The 11,903-nt window shown below is 39.0% G+C and overlaps 1 long non-coding RNA gene across 1 annotated transcript; it reads right to left on the reverse strand.

The window, feature by feature from the left end:
• Nucleotides 1-2,378: 2,378 nt before the first annotated feature.
• LOC102983178 (uncharacterized) lies at nucleotides 2,379-4,788 on the reverse strand. Its single transcript, XR_448454.2, has 3 exons — nucleotides 4,668-4,788; nucleotides 2,953-3,078; nucleotides 2,379-2,465 (listed from the first exon to the last, which is right to left on the reverse strand). It is a non-coding gene; the product is annotated as an uncharacterized lncRNA (long non-coding RNA).
• Between the last annotated feature and the right edge of the window lie 7,115 nt (nucleotides 4,789-11,903).

The following is an 11,903-nucleotide window of genomic DNA, read 5'->3' on the forward strand; positions in this document are numbered from 1 at the left end:
ATGATAATCGTTCTCATAAATTTATTCAATCCCATATTTTTAATTCTTGTTCTGCTTGAATCCAGTTTTTTCATTATTTCTGGAAATTACTAGGCAGTTCAGTTTTATGATCTTAAAATTGTCAGAAACCTATATTCTAGAGTACCTGTCAGAGTCCTTTCCATGAATCTCTGTGAAGATGAAGCACCTTTGCAAAAGTATCAGAGTAAAACGATAACTGTCTATAAATGACAAAAAGACTTTCAGGGACTTCCCTGGCAGTCCACTGGTTAAGAATCTGAGCTTCCAATGCAGGGGGCACAGTTTCAATCCCTGGTTGGGGAACTAAGATCCCGCAGGCTGTGGCGATAAATAAATAAATAAAATAAAAGACTTTTAAAAATGGTTATGGTTAAAGATCTGATGAGAGCTCTTTTGATAAGAAAATGTACTTATTTTCATGACATATGATAATTTAAGATAATAATAGGACAATGAGAGTATTGACAGATTTCTAGAAACTTGAAACAATTTCTGGAATACCTATATTAGTAACATACATCTATGCACATATAACCCAAGAAAGTTAATCATCACTTCTTATTTAACAGTGCTTCCCATGTAATTTAATGTTCCAAATAAACCTAATTATTTTAACATCTCTCTTTTATAAGGTGAGAGACAAAACCTTTGAGATTTTCCAGGAGCTCTCTGGGAAATCTCAAAGTTCTTTTGAGGTTAAAAAAAAAAAATCGGGCTTCCCTGGTGGCGCAGTGGTTGAGAGTCCACCTGCCTATGCAGGGGACACGGGTTCATGCCCCGGTCCGGGAAGATCCCACATGCCGTGGAGTGGCTAGGCCCGTGAGCCATGGCCGCTGAGCCTGCGCGTCCGGAGCCTGTGCTCCGCAACAGGAGAGGCCACAACAGTGAGAGGCTCGCGTACCAAAAAAAAAAAAAAAAAAAAAAAGGGAAAAAGATCTCCATTTAGAATTTGATTTGGGGAAGTTGTCAAATGTCAGAAGGTTTGAACGTTTGACTAAGTAACATCTCAGATACTTATGAAATGATATTTAACTATCTATTTAACTATGACAACAGAAGATGTTAAAGGCAAATAACAGAAGGTTACACAACTGTGAATAAAACTTACCTCTTCTAATATTGAGAAGACTGGGCTTTCTTAAGTAATCAAACACCTGATAATGACAGCATGAAGCACAATGCATTATTTTGATAAGACACAAAATCTTTGCTTTCTGGGTAGATTACCCAAAAGGTAAATACAAAAACAAAAACAAACAAAAAAACCTTTCATAATCTCTTATCAAGAGAAGACCAATAGTCCAAAGGTACGTTGTCATTTTAACAGAGAAAAAATCAGATTCTGATTTTTGCACCAGTGTACTTTTGATAGTAAAACTCATTCTTCAAAAACTTAAATAAATCCATTCTAATTTTAGTCAGCTTGAGCCCACAAACAAACAAACAAACAAACCAAAAAAAAACAACAACCCTCTTTTTTCACAAATCTTCTACAGCTTTTTTTCTCCATTCAGGTTTTGTCCTGTGTTTTTTCTCTCTCTCTCATTCTGGAGCAGCTGGTCATTCTAGTTTCCCCACCTACTTTTCATACATGGTTGTTTCCTTTCACCCTTATTATTTCTAAATCACTTTAATTAATTTACATATATTGATTAGAATTCTTAACCATTAGAATCCTTTACTCCTAGTGAAAACTAAGAAGCAAGCAATTGTGGACTGTCTGCTACACTAGCATTCTGTGGATTGGCAAATTATAAATATATTTCACGATTTCTAGAAGTATATTCTTCCTCATAGTAAATTTTTCAATGTGGCACAAAACATTTTTACTAATAGATCCAAATATCTTAAGTTTCTAGGTAAAAGGAAACCTAAAGTGGATAAAACTATTTTCACTAATTAATGTCTGTTTTTTATCTTATTTGGAAGTAATCTAGATATTCAATGAATACTCATTATTTAACTTATCTCAGTATAACTTTAGAGTTTTAAGTTACCAAAAATATTTTGGAAAATAGTTTTAAGTAGACACACCATAAAGACATACCAAACCACACCATACAATCCAGCCATATTTAGCCACAAGTGAGGTACAACCCGTATTTCTGTTTGGCAATACTTTGGGGGCCAACACCATGACAGTTGCCAGGTCAAGTTCTCAGGACACAAAATGAGAAAAACAAGAAGGCAGTAGCTGTCCTTGAAAAAAAAAGGATATATAACTAATGTATTTTGGTTTTGTTTTTATTTTGTTTGTTTTTTGTTTTCGTTCTTCTTTTTCTTCTTTTCTCTTTTTTCCCTGCCAAAATTCTCCCCTCCTCTCTCAACCAGGCATGGCTTTGGTAAGAATTCTTTTCCAGCTTCTGCCAAGTTTTCCAGGATGCCGTCTGCAGGCTCCAGGGCAAGTGGGGTATCCCAGTGGATGTCATCCTGGTCACCAGAAACTGTAGAGGAAGCAACATATTTCTTCCCTACCCCTTATAGTGAGTGCCTAGCTGAGACACCTTTTTCTCTAGGGCACCTTGTAAATGGATAAGTTTATCTAAGACTATTAAAAGTTCTTCTCTGTGGCCACTGTAATTTGAGTATCTTTGGTAAGGATAACCCATTTAAGGATAACCCATTAACCCATTTAAGGTTAGCCTTAAAACAAAATTTTATTCACCTGAACCTTCACACTGGACCCAGTCGAATTTAATTCGGATCTGGTCCAGTTTCTAAGTTTGACCCAGTCTAACCCCAGACCCAGTCAGGTTTCTAAGTTGGAACCACTCCGACCCCAGGCCTGGTCTGGTTTTTAAGTTGGACCCAGTGCAACTTCAGTGGTCTCTGGACTCTGTCCAGAAAAAAAATAATAAAAGCACAAATAAAGTCTAAAAGTTTATGATGATAAGCTGTAGAGCTAGGATCCAGGATCTGAGAGGAACTTACCCACCACCTCCAGAGGCGTCAAGGAAGCAGTGAGTTCAAGGAGCTCAGCAGGTACCTACGCCTTGTTGCTCATTGCTCCTGGGGGCTCTTCGGAGTCTCTTTTGGTTCCTTCTTCCATCACTAGGACTGTTAAAAGATAAACTGATGCACATTAAAATTTTCAGAGTTATTGGAGCAAAAGGCAAGTCAAATTGGGCAGCTCCAAATCAGAAGTAGTTAGGAATGCTCCACCCACAGGAGCTGGGGAGAGACATTTATAGAGAAAAGGCAGAAGTGAAGTAAAGGAATTATTGATTGACTATAGCTTAGAACCTAGTTGGCTATTTGTAAATGAAGGCCTTAGCATTTTATTTCATAAACTTAAGGCATTTACAGGCTTAGATTTTGCTTTGCTTACATAGACTGTCACAGCATTAGAGCCGATTCAGTCTATGTAATGACCTCCTTGTTTACTTGATTTAACAGTGACCACACTTCAGCCAGATGGAGAATAATAAAACTTTGGGCTAGAAACTCAGAGACAGCCCTCAAGTTCTGCTCCTATACCTCAAGCAAGTGACTCAAATTCTCTGGGCCTCTGATCCCCCACTTTTTTTTTTTTTTTTTTTTTGTGGTACGCGGGCCCCTCACCGCTGTGGCCTCTCCCGTTGCGGAGCACAGGCGCCGGGGTGGCCCACGGGCCCAGCCGCTCCGCGGCATGTGGGATCCTCCTGGACCGGGGCTCGAACCCGCGTCCCCTGCATCAGCAGGCGGACTCTGAACCACTGCGCCACCCGGGAAGCCCTGATCCCCCACTTTTAAAATGAGGAACTCAAACTATGCCAGAACTCCACAGAGCACACCCCTCAGGACATCACTTTTCAAGATGCTTAAGTACAGAATCTGTGGTAAAATGAGTTTGGTAGATATAATAACAAACATAACACTATATGATTCATGATAACATATTAACAATCAAAATCCCTGATAAATCCTTTAGCAGTGAAACTCATTTTTTCCATGGAACCACTTAAAAGCATCCTATAGGAACAAAGTCCTATAGAATTCTGTGGGAAATGCTGGATGAAGTATTTTCAAATATTTCTTTGGGATTTAATCTATGTCACTGTGAAGAGTGCACATGCCTTATGACTTGAGGTTCCAGATACTTAGCTGACATTCAGCATTGGCACTTTTCCAGGAGTTTTTCTTTATTAACCTGACTTGCCACTTTTAGCTAACTGTACCATATATTCGCTTCTTTTACATGTATTGATCAGGACCCCTTTAGTCTCTAGTTACAGAAACCTAATTAAACCTATTTTAAAATTCCAAGTGGGATTATAATCTGTCATCTCTTTGACATGGGCACAAAGGTAGAACAATATGTAAATTTCTGGGCAAATACATAAATTGTGCCGAAGGTGGAAAATATTTCAAACAGGTCTGGACATTCATCCATTTGTCCACTTAGTCATTTGGAAAATACTTATTAACAAAATTAAAATAAATACATTTTGTATTTAGAATGGCTTGGCTCAAACTCCGACTCTGGGATGTATAAACAGTTTGATTTTGAGTAAATCAGTTATTTTATCTGATCCCAACATCATTTTCCTGAAAGTGAGGATGATCATACTTATTTTATAAAATTGCAATAAAGATGAAATGAGATCATATTTGTAAGGTACTGGTGCAAAGACAGGAACAAGTAAAATAGTTTGAACTTATCTTACATGAGGAGGAAGTTGGATGCAAAGATGGAAAAGTTGCTTCCTTTGTCCTTGAGTATCATATACATTTCGGGTAGGAGAGAACCCAAATCACTATGATGCTTAGTAGAGAGAGCCAGATAAACGGAAGGTTTAGGTTGCAGGAGGGCTCATTTCACTTTCTGCAGAAAGAGAGAAATGAGTGCCATGATAGTTAGACGTAGGGAGTGCATGTAAATTGCAGCTTGCTTTACCTGTGGAAGGATGGTCAATAGTGAGCCACCACTATGATGTGTTTAAGGTGTGTCAAACAGTGAAAGTTAAACCTCAAACGTGGAACAGGGATTAAAAGACTGAGAATCTTTTAATTGAATTGAGGTGGAGTCAGCAAATGGACCTAATTTATGTCACTATTATACCTTCTGCTGCTTTGACAGACATTACTATCAAATCACAGTGTTCTTTTTTATTGATCCAAGATGTAGCCTCAAGATCTTCAGTGACTTCAGTATCAAATGAATGTGATATCTTAGAAGAAATATACCTTTTTAAAGCCTTTTGTTTTAGATAAATATGGAGATGGTAAGTTTCCATTTGGTTACCAACTTCAATCAAATGGTAGTGGCTACATCACATTGTAGAGGATTCTGGAGTTTTTCTCAGGCTTTCAAGAAAGAGAATCATTAGCCTGTTCTAGTGTATTTTCAGAGGTCCTGGGAAAGCATTTTTGTACCCAGATTTGTCTCTCACAAAGCCTAACATCAAATGATTCATTTATTCAAAATGACATGGGCAGTGCTAACTCAATAAACTGAAAATTCTATTCAACTTAGTAAGAGCAACCATAGAAATAATCATGAGATGCCATGAGGGAAACAGAGTGATATCGCAACTAGTTTACAGAAAGAGAATGTGTCACAGGATGCTTCAAAGGGAGTAACAGATGAACTGAGCCTTAGAGAAGGAGAAGGGGGAGAGGTTTACGAGATGAGAAAGAAGGAGAGGCGTAGTACTCTAGACAGAGGGATTGTCTGAGCAAAGACCAGAAGCCAGAAATACCACAATGTATGAGAGATGGCAGGAAAAGCCGGTTGTGCTAGCTCATAAAGGAGTGGTAGAAATAAAGCTACAAGTAAGCAAGGGCTCGCATCAAAAAGGGTCTTGAATGTCATGCTAAGTGTTTGTACCGTTCCATAAAGATGGGAATGATGTACATAATTAAGGACAGAAGTGACATGATCAGAGCTGTGTTAGGAAAAAGATATCACTATGTACAACACACATCAAAGCACCGATTAGAGGGAATAATGGGTCTGGAAACAGAAGTCTGGGCTTCTAATTCCTGTTTGGGGACTAAATTATTGCATGGCGTTGAGAGGACAGGTTTTCCTTTCTGGATCTCAGTCTCCTCCAATGGAAAATGATTGAGCTGGACAAGGTGATTTCACTGGGCTCTTACACATATAATATTTTATACCAATCCTTTGGTAACTGGCTTATTTAATTATATGTTCCTCAATTGCATCATTTAAATAATAGAATCATCTCTGGGTTTTCGCCCATGTACAAAGAAAGTTCATGCTATAAACAAGGTTAAAATCATTCTGAAGAAGGAGAAAAGCAAAGATGGCAAGTTATCAGTTTGTTTTCTAAATAAATAGCTAGCTCATAGAAAATGGGGAAACTTCAGGTTTAACACAACAGAGAGTGAGGAAAGAACTGTGTTACCTTTTTCTCAATTTAGAGGTCTGGACCCTCAGAGTCTCAAGAAATTTTATAGACCCCTAGTCCTATGGTTTTTAGTTTCTCTTCCACCATAACCTGGTGGAAAGATAGTTCTTTTGTCTCCCCCAGTCAGAGAAATCCCAGTTTTATATACATTCTGAGTACTGAATAGCTCTCCTTCCACCCTTCCTTGATTCTTGTTGTCTCCCATGTGGAATATTCCCTTTCTCACTCCGTGTTATTTTAATAGAACTGGCAAGCATGCAGTCTTGTCTCTTTAACAACAGAGATATGCCATTTCATTGGAATCTCTCAAAATGAAACAGATAGGGAGTAGGGGTGGGGGGCAGAACTGTTCTCCCTCCCTCTCTCTTCTAGAACCATCTTGCTACCACACGTTGAAGGTCTGGCTGAGAATGAAGCCAAGTAGTTACAGGTACATGAGAGGTGGAGTGATGGATCTCTGATGACAGCTTTTGATCCCTGACTCAGCCATATCTGACATGTTTTACTTTTTTTTTCTCCTGTTTTACTTTCAAGCTTGTTTGAATTCCATTTCTGCCACTTGTAATGTAAAAAGTTTTGAGAAGTATTTATGTATGAGGATTTCATGTATGACTTTATTTAAGGAAAGATTTTTTTCCACTGTTTTTCTCTGACAAAGTATAAATTTGGGAACCACTGATCTCATCCAATGTAACTGCTTACAGAGGAGGTAACTGAAGGAAAATACAATATCATTTTCCGAATGTTACACAGCAGATACATGGCAGAGCTGGTACCAGAAGGCAAGGTCCATATTTGTTTTATCCCCCATGGCGTTCGGAGCTGCTTGTCTCACTGATGTACCTGATACATACATAATTCTACCACCCATCTCTACCAACCATCATTGTAACTTACCAAATATTGAGAAATATTTCCACTGTCCAATAGGGAAATATTTGAGGAGGAACATTTATCCATCCCAATAGAGATCAAGCAAAGACTTCTCACATTAGCCGCACACAGAGTTGTGTTTAGCAATAGAGGAGGAAAACGTGCCCAAATCAACCAGACTGTGGAAGTGACCTTGCAGGATTCTTGGAAGCCCTTATCCCCAACACGGGCAGCACTACTTAGACACTGTTAGTGGTTGTATCATCGTGGTACTGGAGCGCCACCTCCTGGCTGTGTTAGAGGTTTCGTTTGCCTTTCTTAGTCAAAGAAGGTCCAATACTTACTAGCAATTTAGGACCTTAGAGCTAGGAGGCCCTTTAGGAATGACCTAGTCTGTTATTTCTATTTTATGGGTGAGGAGACAGACTCAGAGAGGAAAAGTACCCTTCCCATGACCATAATAGTCAATGAAGAGCAGCCATAGCCTGAGAATCCAAATGTATTGACTCCCTTCCTAGTACCTACTTCTGTGGTTATAAAAATGGAGGATTATTAAGTTTAAGAAACTAAAGCGAGTCCTGGGGTGGTGGTAAAATATGTGGGGGCAACTTGTAAAATTGAGAGGTTAGTTGGACAATTGGATCAGAAACAAAAAACAGTTGGGAATCTATGTAGAAGGAATGGTAGGCATTCTCTTTAGGACACCATCCCAATTCATTATAAATCAGCTTCCAATGTTTCCCAGTCTCGTATTACTTCACTCAAGATTTAAATCCCAAGGAGATGAAGACTGGTTGGCCTAGCTTGATACACTTGCCAACACATGACAAGAAAGTATGAGCCTCTGACTGATGGTTCCTTTAAGACATTTTAGGAAATACCTCTATAGGGAGAAGTATGTTCCCAAAGGAAAATCGAGTGCTATTCCCAAAAGAAGGGAGAAGGGAGACAAAAACAACAGCTGTCCACTGCAGGAACAAAGCCAAGGATATGACTCAGGCATTTCCAAAGTAGAGTCATGAAGCATCTACTCATAGGCCACAGCATGTATTCACATTGGGAGAGCTCCCTATGCATCGCAGATGCCTTAGCTCCAAAGCATGGAAAGCCATTAACTGCGCACCTCTAAGTATCTGATGTACTTCTTCCTCAGTAGTGTTTGCTCCATGGATCTCCAAATAAGGGCTGTTTCACTTTCAACTACAGTTAATGCTTGAACAACTCGGGGAATACGGGCACCAACCCTCTGCACAGCTGAAAATCCGCATATAAATTTACAGTTGGCCTTCCCTATCCACAGTTCTGCATCTGTGGATTCAACCAACCGCTGATCGTGTAGTACTGTCGTACATTTTTGTTATATGTGTAGACCTACACAATTCAAATCCATGTTGTTCCAGGGTCAACTGTATTTTAGGACCTGGGGACCAGCTATTATATAGGACCATTTAATTAATACCTGTGCTGTGGTACTAATAGAAAATGTGAAGGGCTTAATGGAAATGCTCCAAAACCACAGTATTTTTTTTGTCTCCTCCTCCAAAAGAGGGATTTATTCACTATGTCTAAGACCCCGGTTAGGTCAGGGCTTCCCTGCTTTGGCACTGTTGACATTAGGGGCTGGATAACTGTTTATTTTGAGAGGCTGCTCTGTCCCTCGCAGGACATTTACCAGCATCCCTTGCCTCCACCCAGCAGATGCCAGTAGCAACCCCTCAGTCGTGACAGCTAAAAATGTCTCTAAACTTTATCAATTGTCCCCTGGCGGGGGGGGGGGGGGTGGGAATGGAAAGGAGATTAGTCCTAGTTGATAACTACTGATCTATATGTTTGGAGATGATCCCAGGGATTCAGGAAATCAATTTAATTTCTACCTCAGAGGGAGCATTTTATAAGTCAGTACCATTCAATAATGGTAGAATGTGTCCTTGAAAGGAGAGAGTTCACTCCACGTCTTGGGATATTAAGCAGAAACTGGGTAAATTCTAGTTAGAAATGCAGTAGGGAAAAGAGGGATGTCAGGTAGGTGGGTTTTTTGTTTGGTTTCATTAATTCCTATAAATGAAAAAATTCAGAATCAGTCATGAGATCATTTTACTTCTCTTCGTTCAGTAGATATGTTCAGTTCTTTTGATTATAAAGAGCCAAATTAGACCCAGTTTAACTCCAGGTAAGCAATTCATGTGTACAGGAAATGGGGGGAAAATGTCATTAAAAATCAAGGTATTTTATAGGGCTTAATACTCCCTCCATCACTCTCTTGCCTTCAGGGAGCTCAGCGTCAGTCTTTGATGCCTTTCTGACCTTTTGGGCTATTGTTCTCTTTCCACCAGCTGGCTACCTTTGCTTGCATACAATTATTACTTCCTTAAGGGTTGAAATTGTCCATGACTCATTAAGGCAGCTCCAAACTCTTTCTCTAATTAGTAATCTCAGGGATTTAGCTCCTAACTTAAATTTTTCTTCTTTCAGTAATTCCAAGTTCTAATTTCTGAAGAAAAAAAAAAACAAAGAATCTGAAAAGGTCAGTTCATGATTTGCACTAGGCAGCTACATAGAAAATTGGTCTGTGTATGGATTGATGGTTGTATTTGTTACTGTGTCTTTGGTGACAAATAACAGAAAACCCTGATTCAATTGACTTAAACAACAAGGTAATTTTACCATCTAATCATATGAAGTCCTGCAGAAGGGCTTCTCCTGAGTCCTTTAATTCAGTATCTCTTTAAAGACCTAAGGATCTGGATTCTTTGCTTCAGTCTGCTTTGTTGTTCTTGGCATGCTGGGTGTGTTCTAAGGCTACCTCCCCCTCGTGATCTAGCCAATCTAAGCATCTCAACCAAACATGGCTACATCCTGTATAAGAAGACACTAAGTTTTGCTTTTTAAGAATGAAGAAACTTTTCCCAGAAGTTCATCAGGAGACTTTCCCACATCGACTTCACATTTCATTTACTGGAATTATGACACATGCCATGCCTAAATGAAATGCTGGCAAAGAGAATGAGATTACTATGATTGGTTTAGGTTTTACTTCTGAGCAGGAGATATAGTCAGCTTTCCTAGATGATTGATACCTGTACAAACATCAGGTTGTGTTACCAAGGAAAAAAAAGGTGGAGTTGGATGTTGGCGGTAATTATATCTGATTCAGCCAGCTTTGGATTGAGTAGCCACTTCCTGTCCTTTCTTCTACAACCAGGCAAGATGAGATGCCATGGCACATCCTTGCTGTCCAGCTAACCTATGGATGTGTCTACCCTTGGGTCTGGTACCCACCATAAATCTAGTAAATTGTGGTCAAGGGTTTACATGGTAGAAAAGACAGCTTTCTCTGTGGCAGAAACTGTGAATGGGGCATTTTTCTTCAGATGGGGCTTGAGGAGTTGTTAGAACCATGCTCCTGTGCCCAGTACAAAATGTTCTCTCCCACTCATTTTCTACATGTCCTCATCTTTCTCATTTATTCAATTATTTGTTTATTAAGCCTGTGTTGAGTACCTACTATGCCAAGCCCTTTGGGCACAGAGATGAATAAAACATAGGGCAGAAGTAAAGCAGTCCATGGTCTTGGTGTGGATACAGAAGGGTAAGGGGAGATTTGCAAAGGCACCTTAGGGTGCTAGTAAAGAAATATGTCAAAGTGCGCATACAAAATTAAAGAGGGCCAACTTTTACACAGAAGAAGAGCTGAGGTAATAGAGCAGGAGGAAGGTAAAGGTACCAGGACTCCTTAAATCAAGGAATTCTTAATGGAGCTTGCAGTGATTAGTAATAACTTAATGTAGCTAACTACACCAGAAATGTGCAGTTCTAGCTAGGATGTTAGCAGTGAGCTGCCAAACAGTGGCATTTCTGGAAAAAATAATGAGTTGGTTTATAAAAGATGGTCTTTTTTTTTTTTTTTTGCTTCAGTTTTCAGTCTTTAGTAAGGCTAAAAGTAATAATGGAATTGTTTTGCATTCTAATACTGCCTCATCATGAATTTTCATATCTATTAGCAGAATTCATCTTTTTTTTTTTTTTTTTTTTTTTTTGGTGGTACCCGCATCGGCAGGCGGACTCTCAACCACTGCGCCACCAGGGAAGCCCCAGGATTCATCTTTGATTCAACCCTATGAATACTACAGCAGAGCTATCTTTAATCCCCATTTAAGGTGGTTCTAGAAATGAGATTAATCCTCATCTAATCTAAAATGTGTGCAAAGTAACATAACACAAATAAACACATGAACATGGACTTGAACCCAAGACCTCTGGTTTCCATATCTACTCTTTGTTCTATAACACATGCTGCTTAAAGCACTGTGTTTCTTGCTTGATAGAAGCAAAGTTAGAGGTTATTAAGTGGAACTAATTGTGACACTCAAGGCCTGTCCAGTTAGGCCTGTCCAATATTTTAAAAGTTTGATAATTATAAAATCAGTGCAAATTGACTTCTTTCAGAAACACAAAATTAAAGAGGGCCAACTTTTACACAGAAGAAGAGCATTGGGTCAAACTAAGCTAAGTGTCCTAGGTAGAAATCATCGGGGTCCTGCTATACTCAATAGATAAAAATAATCTGTAACTAGCATGTCATATCTGTATGTATAAATTATGTTTTAAAGATATTGGAAGAAAGTTTGCTCTCTTAAAGAGGTTAAATATTGCTGC

The sequence above is a fragment of the Physeter macrocephalus genome, chromosome 9, assembly GCF_002837175.3.
Source record: "Physeter macrocephalus isolate SW-GA chromosome 9, ASM283717v5, whole genome shotgun sequence".
In the NCBI taxonomy this organism is placed as follows: Eukaryota; Metazoa; Chordata; class Mammalia; order Artiodactyla; family Physeteridae; genus Physeter; species Physeter macrocephalus.